A 19,592-nucleotide genomic window follows, 5' to 3' on the forward strand; every position below is an offset into this window, starting at 1 on the left:
GTGTCTGACACCCAGTGGCAGTTTTCCATTTAACCCACAGAGCGCAGAGCGGAGGTGGGTAAGATACAGACGGGTGACAAATGAAAGGAAAAACCTGATAGATGAGTGGAGAAACAGGATCACAGTGCCACTATCCACAGGGTCTGAACGGTTTGATGAGTATGAAAATGATGTGAATCACTTGCTTCGCAGTCACCACATCTAAACCTATTTGAACACCTATGGGAGATATGGGACCGACCACCACCATCATCAAAACAACATATGAGGGAATAACTTTTAGAAGAATGGTGTCCCTCTCTCCAGTATGTTGGTTTTTCCCTTAATTTTTTCCATCTGAACAGATTTGATGCAATTTATAATTCAGAATCTTCATGTTTTTAAGTTTTCTGTCTGGGGAGGTGTCAAACTTTGAAAAGTCTTGATCTAAAGAAGGATAATGTGTTGTTTTGCCAACTATGTTAACAAGTTCAAACTTCGACTCAGCAAGTCAAATAATATTCAAATCAGATTTTTATTTAGATTAAAAGTATCAATGCACATCTCATACATACAGGACACGTTTCCGATGTATTGGCTCGTCAAACAGAAACAAAGTATTACTCAGCTTATACTCACACAGATCCGTGCTGAATAGTAAAAAAACTGAACACTGAAACCTTCATATGTCTAGAAGTTTACGTTCAGATCAAAAAGCATGAATGCTCGTATCATGTGCACGACTTAAACACACATGAGTGACACAGTGCAACACACAGGCAGCAGCTTTAAACGAAACAAACCATCACATCTCTCAGCTCTGCCTCTTCATGCTAGACTAAAGTGTCTAACTCTAGTTTTGTTTCACTACAAAGCTGTTTTCACTTTCTGCTGACCGGGCACTGACCCTGACCAACTGGTGACCCACAATGCTCCTCTCCCCCTTCTTCTCCCCCCCTCTTTTATCTCCCTCCCAGACACATAAAGGCTGCAGCGCTCTCAGTCTTTTTTACTTCCTCTGCAGAACACACACACAGTGTGTGTTGTGTTGAGTGTTCCTTCATCAGAGTGAGAGGTTAATCACAGCCTGCAGGTGGCTGCTACAGTCAGAGCAAACGCACGCACACACACACACACACACACACACACACACACACACACACACACACACACACACACACACACACAGGTACACAGGCGCACATAGCTGCAAACATCAACACACACAAACACACACATACACGCAGACAAACAGGATGCAATCATGATCCTGCCATGTCCAAGGCTGAGGTGTGTGATGGATGGTCGCAGAGGTGCTGTGAGTTTCAGCAGAAACACTTTGTCTCACTCTCTGTGACAAAATACTGGACACAGATACAGATGATGGACATAAAGGATTGTAAATGTGAATGTGTAAAACACATTTTTGTAACAAGTTAAAATGAGATTGCATTAGTTTTGCAGGTTATTTTGTAATAAACCAAAGTAAACATCAGCTATATGATCAGTTTCAGAAGAAACAAAGCAATGTCCACAGAGCAATGAACCTCCAGCTGTTTGTGTTTCCTGACAGACAGCTGTTAGCTAATGTTAACTACCCAGCAGGTAGAGACACTGAACGAAGCTCAATCTGAACACTGATCAGGTGAGTCAGCGCTCGTAAACACAGATAATCACTGTCAACAAACACAAGTGGAGTGGAGATCTGTGTCAAGAGTCTTTTTCAAGAGTCAGCTGACACCTGGAGTCACTGCAGCCCTCTAACCTGCAGCAGGTTCACATCACAGTTTACAGGACCACCAAGAACGAATACAGTTAATGCAGCGGCTATCGTCATCATCTACCATCCCGTCTGTGTGGCTGACAGACAACTTTTAGTGCACGTTTTTACACACTGTGTGGAAACCAAAACACACGACCAATCTAACCAACCAGTGGAAGTGTCCCAGAACATCTGACCCACGTTTCATCACAATCCATCCAACAGCTGTAGAAATGTTTCATTCAAAACCACAAATGTGAACCTCACGGTGGCACTAGAGGAAAAAAATCAAAGGATCAGCAAACACAGTAGGATTCATCCTCTAGGGCGGCTTCAATATTAATTGCTAATCTGATCCCAATCTAGGCTATATTTGCTGAGACATTTCGGTTTGGACCACACAAATTATATTCATCTGGCGATTCATGTGGGTGAAGGTTTATTTGAAGTCCAAGGTCAGACAGGAGCCTTTAACAGAGCACACAGCAGAATTACAAAGGACTTTTCAAATATCTGGTTCTGAGCTCATTAAACTACACTGATGTTACAATATCTGAGTCTCTGGGAACCCGTCTCCTCCTCCTCAGCTGATACTACCTGTGAGCTTCCTGAAGGTTTCATTGTAGGTCACACTTCTTTACTCCCCTCTCTTTGTTGACCACATTAAACATGACATCAGGAAATTCAGACGACCACTTTGAGAAGTGAAAAAAAAAAGAAAAAAGAAAAAGGAAAAAGAACAGATGAAAATCAGATGTTCCCTGAATAATAAAGTCCTGTTCAGTGTCTGTCAGCAGAAATCCAGGCAGCTGACGGGATCTTGTGATTCATCTTTAATGCTGACCTTACCTTTGAAGTTGCAGTAAAGGTAATTGCACCATTCTGTTTGATTCAGTTAAGAAACACGTTCCTACTTTTATTTGCTTTAACGCCGACAACTCTCTCTCTCTCCCTCTCTATTCCTGCCTGAATAAAAAAAATCCTCCATGTTCAACCTGAACACGGCAGCAGCTTTATTTCTAACCCCTGCTTTGTGACCTTGGTGGAAACACACACACACACACACACACACACACACACACACACACACACACACACACACACACACACACACACACACACACACACACACACACACACACACACACACACACACACACACACACACACACACACACACACACACACACACACAAAATCCTTACACAACATAAATCCCTGTAGAGTATGTTCGGCTTACTGTAACTTCACACATAAATTCTTCACCCAGCACAAACACACACACACACACACACACACACACACACACACACACACTCAGGTATAATTATAATGTGAGCAATAGTATGATGTAAATTAGGTTCTATAATGAGTGAAAGATTCTGTCAAACAGGGAGCCGGACATAAAAGCAGCCCTGCAGTTTGACCCAAAGCAGCTCAGTACCTGCAGAACACCTGACCGAGGTTTCACCACCCTAACCAGCTCACAAATTTTCAACACTGATACTGAAGTTCAGTTTGCAAGAAGCTGAATCGAGGGCAACTGGACTTGATTGAACCAACACAAACAGACACACATTCATTACAACCAGGTTCAGTTTCCCTGGATTCACTTTTCTTGGATAACCCTAACCTGAATGACTGACAAGCTTCACACATATTTTCAATATTGATTCATCTGCGGATTATACTTTCAATGAATAATTTAGCTTAAAATAAACAGCGAACATAACATCCCAGAGTCCAAGGTGGTAACACAATAAATGTGCATTCAACCAGACAATATTTGACATTCACTTCTGCTTTAAAAATGACTGAAATTTTATAGTTATGACTCATCAAATAATTGATTTCAGCTCTACTCAAAAGCAAAGCAAGGATGAAAAACTTCCGACCACAAACCGCCAGACCTGCACAAGCAACAAGCAACACAAATCACACACAGCTGAACGGGTGACCTGCCAACTAACATGATCAATGTCAAATTAGCCCCCAGCTGGCCTGCTCCCTGCTGATGACGGTCTGTGCAGACAAACTTGGCCACCAGGCACAACACAAACAAGACACACTCATTCATTACAGTTCACACAACCACCGACACAGTGGCCAGCAGAGAGAGTAAAGGTCTGTCTGACTCACCCAGAGCATGTGAAGTCCACTGTCCTTCACGTCCTGTACGGTCCCACCGGACCGGCTGAGGGTGTCAGAATATTACAGACACCTGTGAGACAACAGATCTGATTAACAACAAAACAACAAAAAGGCAGAACAGTTGTAGAGGATTAGACTGTACAGGTGTACCTAATAAAATGCACATTGAGTGTAGAGCTGTGTTGTGCAGACGTGAATAACTTTGCCTTTGTGATATTCAACAGTGGTGACACGTGGTAATATTGTATTGTAGTATTTAATTGTGCATGTGCATGTTAGAGATTGAAGCTTGCGTCAAAGTTTGTGTTTAAAGAGTAAAAAGAAGTGAACGGAAAAATAAATAATGAAATGAAAATGTTTCATTGTGGTAGTAACAAAGAGAAACTGTCAAGGATCCTTTGTCTCTAAGCAAAGAGTTGAAACATTAGTCTTATTGAGCGCTGAGTCCTGAACATTTAATTGATTGTCAGTCAAACACTTTAAAAGGAGTTGGTTACCTCCTGTGCTTGTTCACAGGGTTATAGGTCTAAATGACTGTGTATTGATTGTTGTGATGCCGCGCCTGGCAGCGATTCAGCTTCAACACACACTCAGTCGGTGATGTATCTGAGAGTGACAGATGATGGAGTCACAGCTTGAGAGACGCTGCACAAGAACCACTTTATGGTAAATTTCGGCATGTTATGATTGAGTGTGGCTGTTCGCCCACTCTCCTGCTGACACGCCGCTCCTCCACCTCCCTGGCTGCCGCCACAAGGAGCACCAAGTCCTACTCTCCAGTCCTGGACACCAATTACACCGGCAGCACGGTACATGCACACCTGAAGAGCTATCATCTGGCACAGCTGTGATTGTATATGAGCAGCTCACCATGTGTCTCATGTAAACTATAACTGCTTGTCTGATTCTGAGGAACTTGATTGGCTACCTGTGGACTGGGCCGGAGACGGGCATGTTGAAAAAACAGTGTCATCCTGAGAGGAATATGAAGCACATTTGATCTCAATCAATCCAATAGATATTGAGATGTTTCAGTCTGGACCCAAGAGGGTGACTGAGATCTGTAGAGCCATGCAGCTACTAAGGATTAAAACTGAATGAATGATTTAATTTGAGATAATAAGTTCAGTTTCAAAAGGACATTTTCTTCTGTCACCTCAAAACAACAGAACTTGGAAGCCTAAATTTCATTTCCTGTGTTCTCGAAGGAGAAGAGAGGACGAGCACTTCACTGTATGTTCTGTCAAAAAATGACATTTAATTTTGCTTCAAAATCAATACAGATTTATTTTCCTTAAAACAGATCTAAGATGTGTCCTTAGTTCTCAGTTCATTTTTCATCTATCTCTACCTGGAAAACAAACGCTCGTAAACGTCAGTTCTGGATTACAAAAATGAGTCGCTGTCCACTGAACAGAAACCAAACCAAATTCCCAGAGGGCACAAATTAGGGTGGTTAACTTTTGTTGTAAATTCTCATGTTTGTTTGACATGGGAAGATTTAAAATAATTAATAAAAAATGGGGGAGGACAGTAGTGAGCAGAGCCAGGCTGACTGGATAATCACACAGCGAAGCATCTAAGAAGCTGTGCGTGGAAGTATTCTGGGTTCTGCACTGTAGATGGTAAAATGATCGACCCACCCACCCGTTCCACATTCTATATACTGGACACCGAAAGCAAACTTCAGCACATAACCTTAAAAATCATGTCTTCACTCTAAGTGGGGTGTGTGTGTGTGTGTGTGTGTGTGTGTGTGTGTGTGTGTGTGTGTGTGTGTGTGTGTGTGTGTGTGTGTGTGTGTGTGTGTGTGTGTGTGTGTGTGTGTGTGTGTGTATGGGCGTTCCAAGTGTGTCTAAGCTTGTGTAAATGTGTGTGTGGGTGTGTGTCGTGAGGCAGAGAAAGGTCTGACGGTGCAGATAAGTGATGGTAGATGGTATCTGTTTCTTGGATCACCTCTGAAGCAGCTCATTGATCCACTGCAGGGAAAGAGCAGCAGAGCCGATCCTTTTATTTCTGTTTCTTTACCTTGCTGTCCGTTATCTGACACGAAGGAGACTGCAAACCCATTACAGGCTTCTTCAGACGAAACCCAAACTATTTAGTTCATCGGGTTCACTATTTGGAGTTTGGCCTACACATCACTGCTGAGTCACACGTGCCAACCTGATGCAAAAACAAATTTTATGGGTAATATTTGTATTTTTAGTGAAAGACTTTCTTATTTAACCATGACTGATCAACTTTCAAAAAGTAGAGTCGCAGCTCAGAGTAGCATCGATAGATAAAAACTATGAAATACATCAGTCGGACTCATATCTCCTTACCTTTTTGTAAAGCAGGACCAGGGGTGGGTGCCAGGGATTACATGGAAAGATTGTATTTTTTCCCCTGTTGACAGTCAAAGTGATCGCCGTAAAGGTTATTTTGGATCCACGCACTTGGAAACTGAAAGAAAAACAAAATTAAAATCAAAAGGAGGCAGCGTCCCGAGGAGATATACGTTAGGAATAGTGTGCAGCAGTTTCTACTCTTCATGTTTCCGTGTGTTGTTGGTCACTGCGCTTTGCTGTTGTGTGCTGTGGAGGAAACACAGACGATAGTCATAACAAAAGGAAGGTTATGTCATTGCCATCTGGCTGCACAATGTTTCCTGACACAACAGTGTCATACAGGTAGGAGGGTGGTGATGTCTGGTCACAACACACCGTCTCTGCAATCTCCTTCTCTGTGCTCCCCTGCTGTGAACTGCTGTAGACATCTGCTCCGCTGCACAGACCTCCAAACCTGCTGATTCGCACACATATCTTTGTAGATCTGTTCACACACATACCTCTTCATATGTTTTGGCCCACATGCCATACATATTTCAGTCCCTCTGTCATGTTTAACAAGGTACAGTACATTCACATTTTCATCCCCTCCATCTGAATATTTTATAAGCAGATTGTTAACGACCTGGTTATTTCTGTACATACTCTACCTTCGTCTCTGCTTGCATCATAATAACTTCAGTATATGGAATTTATCACATGTATGAACAGTCAAAACAGTCCAATCTCACAGAAGCAAAAAATATGTTCCAGAAATTTCATCCCCAAATAAAACCACCACCTTTTTCCAAATCAAGGTTCTAAAGGACAGAGGGTAAAGTTTTTATTTGTGACACTGGACTGTTTAAGTAACTAAATAAAATGAAGATATAAATAACTGAGAGGCTGGATTCAAACAGTGCAGGTTGACGGGGTAGACTGTGATTGGATTATAGAAGCTGGGAATATAATAAATTACTAGTACCTGTAATGTAATGACTGAATTTTAAACTGTCATTTTTGTCCTGTTATATTTTTCCTGTGTTTCAACACAGAGATCGTTGCATAAATCCCCCCCACCCCCTAAAGCAGTTGTCTACTTATTCAACAAGCCAACAGGGTTTTTATATAATGGAAAAGTAACGCACAGCAAGGGTTGCAGTGGGGTCATCTGTCTTAATAAAAGAGAAATACATATGGAGCCAGAGTGCTCTCTTTCATCAGACCCATCTCATGACTTCTGAGTTTGTGCTAATGAAACATTCATCTGTCCCTCGACCACTCCGGCTTTTTAATGGGCAGCTCCTGGAGGACAGACAGAAGGGCAGGGAGGCACTCGGATAATTGCAGTTTTTCACTCTGTTTGTTTGTCGGCATGTGATTACTGAGGTGTGTTTACTTACAGATGTACGCCTTAGTACTCTTGTGGTTTTTACCTTGAGGAATGTTTTTACCTCAGGTCAGTGTTTGCATGTATGTTCTTATTTAATGTGTTTTACTGTGATGTTTGGTTTCTATGACACAATTCCCTTTAATCTGAGGCAAATCTCTCCTGTGGGAGACAATAAACGTTACCTTGGCCCAATATAATATATATATATATATACACACACACACACACATATATAATATATATATGGGCATTTAGAAACAGTGTCTACCAGAGAGCAACGACAAGATGGTTTTTACACTGTAAAAAGTCATGCTGTGTGTAACTGGGTCACATGTATATAACAAACAACACATCTCCGTGATCTGATTCAAGATTCTTCACATATCAATATCAGCCTCAAAAGTCATGCATTAGTCAGGCTATATCATGGATCATGGATATATCACCCTCCAATTGCCAACACTCTCTCCTCACAGTGCAAAACATTCTTAAAAAGGTTAAAAATGCCTCAGCTGCACTTCTGACTCGGGGCAACACTTTCTTCACACTGACTGGTCTCTTAGTGCAGCCTCCCACCATCAGTGGACGGATCATTAGCTCTCTCTATGAAACCGAGCCCTCCCAGGACTCCCCTGTCACCTCTCTGACACCTGTGATGAGCCATCCTGGCACTGAAGCAGTTAAAAAAAAAGAAAGAACCGCAGGCCAGTTAAAGGAGATAAATACGCCCGCTGCCCCGTGGACAATAACTGTATTTCTTTTTTCACCGTAAATACCTCTGTAAGAGGAATCAATACGAGGAGGACCTAATAACTATCTGTCTCTTGGTGCTGCCTGATTGGTGCCAACATGGGTGAGTGTATATGTGTGTGTGAGTGTGTGTGTGTGTGTGTGTGTGTGTGTGTTTGTTGGCTGGTGCTTCTCCCTTTGGTGCCTATTATGGAGGATTCTTGTTCAGGAACCGCTGTGAGGCACTGCAGCCCTCATCGACCCAAACATCTATCTGGAGCATGAAAGTGATTTTGTCTCAGCACAACAGAAGATTGTAAGTCTCTCTCTCTCTCTCTTCCTCGGTGTATTACTCCTCTTTGAAACTCCACCCTCCCTACACACTGCATCTTCTCCTCCTCGTCACTTTCTCTCTGCAGCTTCCTCCGTTCTTTCTTCTCTTAATTACTAACTTTACAAGATTAGATTTTCTGTCTTAATTGGCAAAAGAAAGTTCAATAACAACAAAAAAAAAGAGAACAGAAATCATCATGAGGAAAACTGCACTGCCTTTAGCAAAGGAGGAAGCCTGGAGAACATCTCAGTTCCCCCTATTGTGTCTTTTCCTTGTATCTTAGTCTGTCCCAGTGAAGACCAGAGAAGAGGGGAATCGAGGAATCAAGGAATCGAGGAAACACGTCTATAGAGAAATGAGATGTCCCGTCCTCTAACCCGTTGTCTGAAGCAGTGCCAGTTTCTGATGAAGACGGCTCAGCTGGATCAGCTGATTTTACAGCTCTGTGGCAACTTCTGTTCATCTGGAGTTTGTATTTGTATTATGTACTGTCCAAATAATAACAAGGGTTGCACAGTAACCTCTGCAGCACAGCAATGTTTTAGTCTTTCTTACAACAGTATGACACAATTTTATACTGATAATGATATTCTGTTCATAAATTCATCATAAAATAGTCCAAGTGATGAGTAGCATGTCTTATAACTTCAAGAAATTACTGAGACTGACTACTGTGATATGTAATTAGATCTCACATCCAACTACAGTTTCCACCCAGCAAACAAAGATTTAGCATTAGCAAAGAAAAAAGTGTTTGTGTCCTTTTCATTTTTCACCCTTTTTAACCTAAACTATTCATTCTATCGTCAGATATTTTACCCGTTCTTTGTACTTTTAGACGCCTGATTCTGTTAAATTTTAATGTGCTGAATTGTTTTATCTAGATTTTCCTATGTAAAGCACATTGCAGATCTCCTGGTTTATGTGATGTGAATTTGAACCTTCCCTCCGAAGCGAACGGCCGAGACAGAACCGGCTGGAGGAAACGGAGAGAGACGGATTAACACTGATAAGATTGCAGACACAGAGCTTGAAACAGCTACATCCTGCTGATATCGTCATTTGCTTCTTCTGAAAATACCTGGATTGACAGGAGATGAATCGACTACTCAGCTCCGGGTCGAACTCTGTCATCAGGATCTTTGGCTATGACAAGCATCCTGAGGTCCTGAGCAGCCGGCAGGTACTCGTCCCTCTGCTGATCATACAGCTGAGTCCGATGGTTACCTGCAGAGAGAGAAACAGATTCACAAAAATGATTCATGTGTTAGAGCTGAAACAAGTAGTCGACAGACGAAATGAACTGACAACAATGGTGGTAATTAATTAATTAACCTTTCGGCTGTCTCGGCTCTTTAGTAACAGTCTCTCTGCAGCTTTGTGAAAAGGTCTCCTCGGGACATTTAGGAGACCTTAGAAACTTTGATGTCATTTAGTTGGATTCATTGATTGCTCCTAATCACCTTATTTCACATCTCCTCGCTCCTCAGGTGAATCTGAAATCGATCTGGTCCACCTTCATGACGGACTTCTAAATTCGCTTAGACCACCCTTCACCTAAGTCTTTATCAGACCGATACACACCTTTAGTAGAAATCTGTCAATGATTTGAGTCTGCAGCTGATCAGACTGATCTGGTACATCACCACAGTTTAACACCGGGACAAATAACAGATCAACTTCGCTAACCAAACTTTAACCACAGCATCATCATATCATAACATTTATTTTTCAACAGCGTTTCTTAGATAGAAGCAGATTCACAGAAGTCACAGACAAAATAATGACCTACCAATAATACCAGAAAACACTTGCATATATTGCACTAGGGGGAATTAATGAAAAATGAATTCACCGTTTAATTTCGAGGACTATTTCCTTCATGCAGCTGCAGCACAAATTGGTAATAGTCAACCCTGTGATTTTGTTTTTAACATTTAACTGAAACTGTTGTTCTTCCCTAACTTTAACCTTTTGCCTGAATCTTACAACTTGCAGGAATAACAGAACAGACCAACCGGTCCAGGCAGCGATTATGTTTCGTATATGAACATTGGAAACATGATTTCTAACAGACAGAGCTGCAGTAAGTGGGATGTTAATATGTAGGAAAAGGAAACTAAACTGACGAGAAGCAGACATGCACACAACTACCACAAGTTGACATGAACACACCTTTCTATTTCTCCTTTACTTCACCTTCCATCTCTCCTTCACCTCTCTGTAGCTCCCTCTCTTTTCTCTCCTGCAGGCTGTCCTTGGCCTGTAGATGAGATTAAGAGTCTTTCCTGAAAACCTCCTGTGTCTCTGTCTGCTTCTCCTCTGATTCTCTCCTCCAAGTCATTGATCCACTGAGACTGTCCCATTACTGCGTCTGGGCAACACGCTGAGAGGACAGAGGAGTTGGAAGGACAGAGGGGAGAAGGAAGAGAGTGACAAAGACTGAGAGAGAGAAAAAAGAAAAAAAAGCTAAATAAAGCGCTGCAGACGGAGACGCAGACAGGAGATAGAGGGACAGAATGGATGCTGCAGAGGAGAGAGAGTGATGAATTGATGAAGTTGTGAAGGACATGTGGACCTTTAATAAATAAAAAAACATCCTATATTTTAAACCCAGCTTTTAAAAATCAAATCTGCTCAGCAGCCTAAGAAAAATACTTTTGGGTGATCCACAGGTTAATTCTGCCTAAATAACTATTTGCGAGCGGCATGATGCACCTTGACTGTTTGCCAGCGGCAGAGAGTCTTGACAATGCTAATTCCTCAAGAAACTGTCTTAAACAACAACTGAGGAGTGTGCATGAAAAATGGGCCCAAAAAAAAAAAAAAACGCCTGCTGGCGCCGAATGTTGATGCTCCTCTTGCATTTTCTAGGGAAAAGAAGAAGGAACTGTTGGCAGAGAAAGGCTTCATATTTGCATTAGAAAATGTTCAGAATAACAAAGTGGAGCACACACAGTTTTGTCAGTAGAATACACTTGTTGCAGAGGTGAGACAGAGGAGGGCTCACCACCTGCTTTTTGTCGCTGTGCTGGTTTATTCTGACAGAGTGGGCAATCTGCCCCAGAGCCTGTCTTTGGTATTTTGACTCAGCAGAAAAGGTCCATGCCTGGATGTATCAAAAAAAAAATATATATATATAAGACATAAAAAGGAAAAACATTGCATAATGAATGCAACACTTACATACACTCAGTTTATTATGTAGTTAGGGTGGGTGTTCTGACAGATAGATGTCAGAAGATAAGTCATCACATTATGGCTGAATCAGAGTACATCACTCTGACATTATAATTATATTGGGAAGGAATATCTTAATGCCCAATATGGAGAGAATGGATGACTGCAGCATCCACTATCTCTTTCAATGCGCAGTACAGATCGGCATTGAAATATTATTTTAAGAAAAAAAGTGAACCTATCCTTTGACCTGTAAATTATAAAGCAATCCCACTTTCATCAGTCTGATGTCACATGAGGATAATACATCAGTAGTCTCAGAATCTGAACTGTCAAGTGCACCTGTGTTATTCCCTCATTCAGACCACTTCTTGGTCTTTGATCATTGGATTTTAACATGATCAATATGAAAGAGTGACACATTTTCAATAGCTGTGAAAAGCTTAAGATTCTCACTGAAAGAAAAGGTACTTTCTAAACCGACAAAGTCTTTTTTCAGATGCTCTAAGAGTCAGTTTAGTCCTAGTGCAGCAGTGTGGAAAGATTCCTGGAGCAACGTGACTCATTCTTCTGTTTCAGACAAAGAGGCTAAAAGACATTTCTTCCAAATAGGAGTCTCTACTAATCCTAAGCACTCACTGCTTGTTTAGCATGCTCAAATAAGACTCAAGGTTGCGTTGAGCAGCGCAGCACTCTGGTACAAAAAAAAGAACCTGTCCCCACTGTCTCAAGCGATGCACCACAGCGTCTTGCAAGATGGTGGCCAATCAAATACATACGTGGTAGGTTACTTTGTAATGGGAACATCATATTCAGCCTACCACGCACTCGCAGCTACAAAAGATAAATTTGGCGACAACGTAACTGTTTTTATGTGCATATCATTAAACTTCAAACGCAAGGATCTGTCACTCAAACTGACTTTCCTGGTTCAGATTTGTTTCTCTCACCTGTTCCTGAAACAACACATCCACACCTGTGGTGTTTTAACACAGGGCTGATTTGTTCTGAACACCAACACTACAAGTCAAGTCAAGTCAATTTTTATTTGTATAGCGCCAATTCACAACATAAGTTATCTCAAGGCACTTTCCAAATACAGCAGGTGTAGGCCTCCTCTTTATAATATTATTTACAGAGATCCAACAATTCCCACCAAGAGCAAGCGCTAGGCGACAGTGGCGAGGAAAAACTTCCTTTTAAGAGGGAGAAACCTCGAGCAGAATCGGACTCAGGGTGGGCGGCCATCTGCCTCGACTACAGTCATGCTTGTGACTTTCTTTGAGGAACTTGCTGCTGGCATCAGCAAGTATTTCATCATAAACTAAAGTATTGGACAAATCGAAACTTTGACCCTAATGATGATACCAAATAAAAAGTAAACTGGGCATCCATCAATACCGATTTCATGACAATTAATCCAAAACTTGTTGAGATATTTCGGTCTGAACCAAGTGTAGGCACGACTGACATTTTCATCCATGAAGCTAAAACTACAACATGCACTTTGCTCACGCTTTATGAAAAACAAAAGTAAAACGACAGATCATGCACAGCTGTTTCTACATGCCAACAGTCTCAATGCATGCAGAAATAACAAGTGAAAACCGTGCAAACACAGCTTCCCTGCACCTCTTAGTGTAGTGCAGTTTATCTTTAAGAGCTCAAGTCTGAATACAAGATAAAGGATTGAGGAGATGGTACTTGACAGTATGTGTCAGACTTTACTAAAAGTCTTTGAGCTCCACTCCTGGCAGCATCTTCAATATGTGCTCACTGATTAGAATAATTCTGACAAGATATAGAGCTGTTTTTTTTCTCTACTGATGCGCTTTATGAAGTGGGTGCTTATAAGCGCTCTAAACACTCACTATTGACTCAAATCTGAAACAGATTCCCTTACATTGTATATTTTAAATAGAAAGAAAGGACATAAAGAGAGATAGTGTTTCCATGAAAACTCTCCACACTTGGGCCGCTGTGAATTTCCTGTCTTCCTTTTCTCACTAAAAGACAAATAAAACATAGTCTACATGTTGTGGTCATGATGTCCTTCTTTGAGCTGAAATGACAAGAGCGGTTCGTCATCAGCACCAGTTCATCATCAACGCTTCAGGCTGTATTTTCTGAATGTCAGCAGCACAGTTTGGTGTCGCTCTGAAAATGCTAGTTTCACACCTCAGGAGGCGGCGTGGTAAATACCGTGACCCAATCAACCTTGAGCAACATTTGGCTGGTGTGCTGGAGGAGGTGATTTTCATCTCATCTCTGTTTAAATTATCAGCAGACTAATAAAAACCTGTGACTGAAGCTGTCACAGTTCTGAGTATCCAGAGACTCAGCAGGGTTTAGGGATGTTAATGGGCAGTTCGCGGGCAAACAAATCTGAAAGGCTGAGGGGAGGAAAGGCATGAAATAGCAGGAGGGCAGCCGGTACAGGATTCAGACAAAGAGGACTCGAACATTAAATCTAGCAGACTACTACTGAGTAAACCTGGCTGTATTCATAACGGGAGGTTCATGAGGAAATGAGGGGACACGGTTGAGCGGGTCAGGTGATCTGAGAAGTACAACTAGAAGGCAGATAAGGTGTAACAGGGTCTGGAAACTACCTACTCCTACTGTGTTTATCAAGTATCTCAGAGCAGGAAATCAAAACTAACTGGCTACAACTTCTCAGAGTAGCACATTTTTGGCTCTGATATTAGCAGCTGAATAATTTTTATCAACTTTGTTACCCTGTGAAATGACTCCTGTATATTACTTTATACTGTATATTTGAGCTTCAGAGGAGCTGGAGGTCTGACAAAAACAACCCATGAGAGAAGATATGCTTTGCAAACACTCGATGACAAGCGAGTTTGTTAAGATCACTTCAATAAAACTGAGAAAGTCTGATTTACATTATTTTTTAAACAAGGAAAATGCAGCTGTTCAACAGTGATGATTCTGTCAGAAACAACTATTTCAGCAAAGGGAAATCATGACCATATATTCACCTAGGTATGCTGGTGGAGAGCGAATCTATCTCAGGCTACAACAACAGGACATCAGACCACTACTGCTGTTAATACACTGTGAGACTTATTGTCCTGTTAGTGACTGAGCTAAGCCAACAAGCTACAACAGTCACTTTTATAGAACAATAAAAATTATAATCAATAATAAGATATAAACTTACTTTTTTTTTTTTTTTTAAGTCTTAACAGACTCTGAGTGTATTGCCTTTTAACTTGTCAATGATAACTTAGAAATACGTCCCAGCATTTTCTTTGACAGTATTTCAGTGTTTCTGAAGCAGGAAAGGAAACGGTACTCACTGTGGAATCGTCAGCAGCTAAAATCACAAAATTAAAAAACAATTTGCTTTGAAATATAATGTTTATGTGTTTGAATCTGACATAAACTGCACGAGAAACTCCTTTACAGGAATCCAAGAGTCCAACCCAGTGATTTTTCTTTCCTGCTGTTGGTGTTCCAGCCTCATTATACACCGCAAAATTCATTTCTTTAAACTTATGTGCATATGATCCACACTCAATGGTGCTGTTTAAAATGCAGGTGGAGGTGAACTTTCCAATTACTATGGCTGCTAACTGGGATAATTGGAAAACATTGGGTACTAAAAACAAGATTAACACTGATACTGCCACATCAACTCTGCAAAAGACACTTAAAACTGGTCTTGTACCTTCCATAACAATAGTAGTATAACCTGTTTTGTCAGTATCATTAGTGGCTGAAATCTACTGAAAGATTAATGGTAAGTTAAAACAACAATACATTTTCATTTTTAACCAAATATCAGTTCTTGTATGAAGAGCACTGTCCTTTACACATTCATCTTTCATTGATTATCTATTGTGGCATCTTTTTTTGGGATGATAATATAAATTCACGTCATCCACTGTAAATCAAAACTTACATGGTCAATCCAAAAACATTGCAAAAGACATCACTTTACTCTTTTGGCCCTACCAGGTGCTCCATGACGTGCCGTCGACTTCACACTCAGCAACAAGTCACACAGGCCACTTCCCAAAGCAAGTCCCAGGCATCTCGTTAGCATGTCCACATCCTGACTGAGGAGCCTGTCCACAACCAGCTGGCTCTCCTGGAGGCCATGAAGGACTCAGTGACTGACATAAAAGACATAAAACAATGAAACAATTATTAGATAATACCTCAATAATAAATAAGTGCATATTTTAAAGTGGTGTGTTTCATTTGCCTCAGAAAAATGTAGTAGTACGGTGTGGTACAGTACGATACTCCAAGACTCGGACGTTCAGTTTTTATAACTGAATATTTTAATTATGACAATAATTAATGAGGATGGAAAGGGTGTCACATTCATGATTATTTAATACATTTGGCCAATGCCTTCATGAATTAATTGCTTTAAAAATTATTGTATATTAAAGCATTTCTTAATGAACATGGTTTTAATATGTGAAAAGGTGTGTGTTTACATTTTCTAAGAAAGTCGGGCCTTCGTCTTTTGTGCGTACGCTTGGCCTGAGGCGGCCCAGAGTGCGAACAAAATCAGGTAAAAAAATAGTGATTAATACCAGAATAACAGATTCCTCACACTTCACAACTCTATAGAAAAATCTGAATTGAACTTGAAGGAAGAGATGCTCTATAATCTGTAGATATCATTTATTCTGAATTCTGAAGATCCGTTGTATCTGTAAAGGGATACCTGACTACATTCAGCCAATTATTCACAAAAATGAGAAGAGGCCAACCAATACCAAGAACAAAATGAGCCAGAGGTGTGAAGGACTGTCCCAAGAGCTGTTTATTTTCATAATACCAATATTAGAGTGATTTATATTGTGTTTTTTTTCTGTCACTGAACTGGAAGACAACTGAGTGATAATAGTTTGTCTCCAGGTTTTCTCTGCAGATGAGCTATTTTTAAACCACACTTTATCAGATCCTCCCAATGAACCCACATAATTATTGCTTTGTTCTATCTCGACTCGACTTATATAACATACCATTTTTTTCTCATTGTATTAAATGTAGTTGACTTTGACCTACGTTTGTAGAAAAATGTAAAAAGAAGAAAAAATAAAAAAACCCTTTCACTCTGACCTTGCCAACACCATTTATCCATTGTGCTACATTAATGTGATCTGCATTGAAGGGAATTTTTTTAACCCTCATTTTATCATGCGACTTGGTTAAATATCATCATTAAAGCAAACATCCTGTAGGACAGTTGCCAGGGAACAGAGGTTTTCAGAGATGGTTATTAACAACACAGTCTTATCTGGTTTGGCACAGAGATCTCACCGGTGTAGGTGGAAGTTAAAAATGAAGGACATTTGATCAGTAGATGGTGAGGGACTGTACAGCGTGTGTGTCTCCTTTATTTTATGTATCGATACATCTCTGCCTTCGAAAACCCTCCAGGTAAACCAAAATTGTATGTGTTGTTCTCTACACATAATCCCTCCCAAGCAAAATTGACTATGAAAGAAAATCGTCAATATTAGTTAATAATGAAAATAAGTTCCAAGTTCCAAATTTATTTCACTTAATCAGATATTCTAAACACGTAGTTTCACCTGGTGATTAGACTGAGATTTCTAGTGTAGAAATAAATGAGAGGGATGTAAGCAAGAAACGTTGCCATGGAATCAGTGAGTTATCTGTGGGCTACACACTGTTTTTAGTCTACGTTAGTTTCCATGTAGTCATCCTGTCCCTTTACAAGTAGCTCAGCTGTGATCAGCTCCAGTTCGCAGTGTAGTCATGGATGTACAGGCAGCTCTCACTGGATTACTGTGATACTGAAGAAAACTTAAAAACATGATGATTCTGAATGAATGTTTTGTAAGTGCATTTCTGGAGGTTTATTGTGTGATTTTAAAGCACCTGCATGCACCTGTTCCAATCGCCTCACACAGTAGTTTTGCCTCACATCTCTCCCGCCAAACCGCCTTGAAACTCTCCTGCAGCCCACTGGGGAGGAACAGCACAGTTTGAAAACCTCTGGACTGCATTGTTGCTGGATTGTGTACAACAAATTATGCTATCTGCAACAACAGTGTTTGGCTTTACTGCAGTTAATTGGTTTTCTTTTCATGCATTTGCCCACTGCTCCCTCTTCCATTGTCGTTCTTGTTTTTGTTCAGATTGTGAGACACTTTACATTCAGCATTGACAACTTCCCAGTTAACAATTCACTAACAGGGTTTTTGCTTCATGACAACGGGAAATTTATTTTTCCAGTCTTTAATTGTGGATATTCAAAGATATCATCCTAATTCAGCTAGCGGCAGGAGCTAACTCAGCAGTATTCAACTGAAAATGGATTTGTTGTCCCTCCTTATCTCCATCAGAGGATGGAGTGACTGATCTGGAGAGCTGCTGTTGGTTTGCTGCTCCTGACTCAGATGTTTTACTCTGAGACTTTTCCAGCGTCTGATGGTCGATTACGCTCTGCTGGGACTGGTACAACAAATCTATTTAGATCAGTTTCCACGCCGAGAACTGACAGTGAAGGATTATATTGACACAAACATAGCTGCAAGGAATCATGTACATGATCATAGTCCTACACACACACACTTATACACACAAAGAGAAATATAGTAGACACACTGAAGACACATAGAAATGTTTTACATCTAAAAAGACTTGTTGTGGTTTTATGGACTTCTTTCTTTTGTTTGCTAATGACACATAAAATACTTACTTACTATTCCAACAGGCAATTTTTCACATTTACAACAAACCAAATTTAATGAAAACTGGTTCAGAATGAAGTGAGTTACAGTAGATTATATATGCATGTAAGTAAAATGTTGAATCTCTTTTTGTTTACTGGTGGATTTCTCCAATATGGCGGACGCGCAGACTCAACGTCACACCATTGAACGCGGTATCAACTACAGTATATTAATTTAACACCACACACAATATCCTGACTGGTCCTTGCTCGATGAAATAAAATTCCTTAAATAAAATAACAGTGAACTCTTTTAAAACAAAAATGTAATGCTAATCAACTAGCTCGAGGGGAGCAAACTCACCGGGATACTTAGTTGGAAGGAATGGCCCGACAGAGTTTCTCCCGCTGATAATTTCTCTCTCTCAGATAATTTTCTCCCTCCGGTGACACTTCAGCTTCAGTTAGAACCACTTTAACTCTTGGAAATGTTACACACGTTATTTAATTTCTCTCCAGACCCGACTGAGTGTGTGTCATACACCTGTCTGTCTCAGCTACGTGGGGGGCTTATTTGACAAGTAGCAGCGCTAGCTAGCAGGCGATGCATTCACGGAACTTCTGTAAATTGTGTAAACTACAGAATTTAGCTCACTTACACTTTGTCCTATCTCTTTAAAAAATAATAATATTATGTCAGTACACGTGTGTGTGTGTGTGTGTGTGTGTGTGTGTGTGTGTGTGTGTGTGTGTGTGTGTGTGTGTGTGTACTCACATGAATATTACTTAGTGTGGGGTTCACTTAAGTCGCTGGGAAAAAAACACAATTTATTATGAAAATATTAGGACAGTACGTCAAGTCTTTCCCCCTATAAATTAGGTTTCGACACAACTAAACTGCACTAGCAAATATGCTTTCTAATAACATAATCTCTGGCTGGATCATGTTCAGAGGCAACTGATTTTTTGAATTAATGAAGCTACATTTATTAACAACAGCCGAGGCATGGATGCAATTGATCTTCACAATTAAAAAATAAGTATATCTACAGATTTTAGTGGACCTT

General features: G+C 40.6%; 1 long non-coding RNA gene across 3 annotated transcripts; it reads right to left on the minus strand.

Annotated features, from left to right (window-relative positions):
- Positions 1-1,683: 1,683 nt before the first annotated feature.
- Positions 1,684-19,085, minus strand: LOC130185055 (uncharacterized). 3 transcript variants are annotated; one of them, XR_008830092.1, is made up of 10 exons: positions 18,890-19,085; positions 17,730-17,816; positions 15,819-15,979; positions 10,836-10,923; positions 9,742-9,887; positions 6,220-6,340; positions 5,921-6,058; positions 3,881-3,962; positions 2,339-2,436; positions 1,684-2,209 (listed from the first exon to the last, which is right to left on the minus strand). It is a non-coding gene; the product is annotated as an uncharacterized LOC130185055 (long non-coding RNA). The 3 variants fall into 3 exon arrangements; XR_008830090.1 differs by having other exon boundaries at positions 1,684-2,436; XR_008830091.1 differs by lacking the exon at positions 17,730-17,816 and having other exon boundaries at positions 1,684-2,436.
- Positions 19,086-19,592: the final 507 nt, after the last annotated feature.

Source organism: Seriola aureovittata, chromosome 2 (assembly GCF_021018895.1).
Source record: "Seriola aureovittata isolate HTS-2021-v1 ecotype China chromosome 2, ASM2101889v1, whole genome shotgun sequence".
In the NCBI taxonomy this organism is placed as follows: Eukaryota; Metazoa; Chordata; class Actinopteri; order Carangiformes; family Carangidae; genus Seriola; species Seriola aureovittata.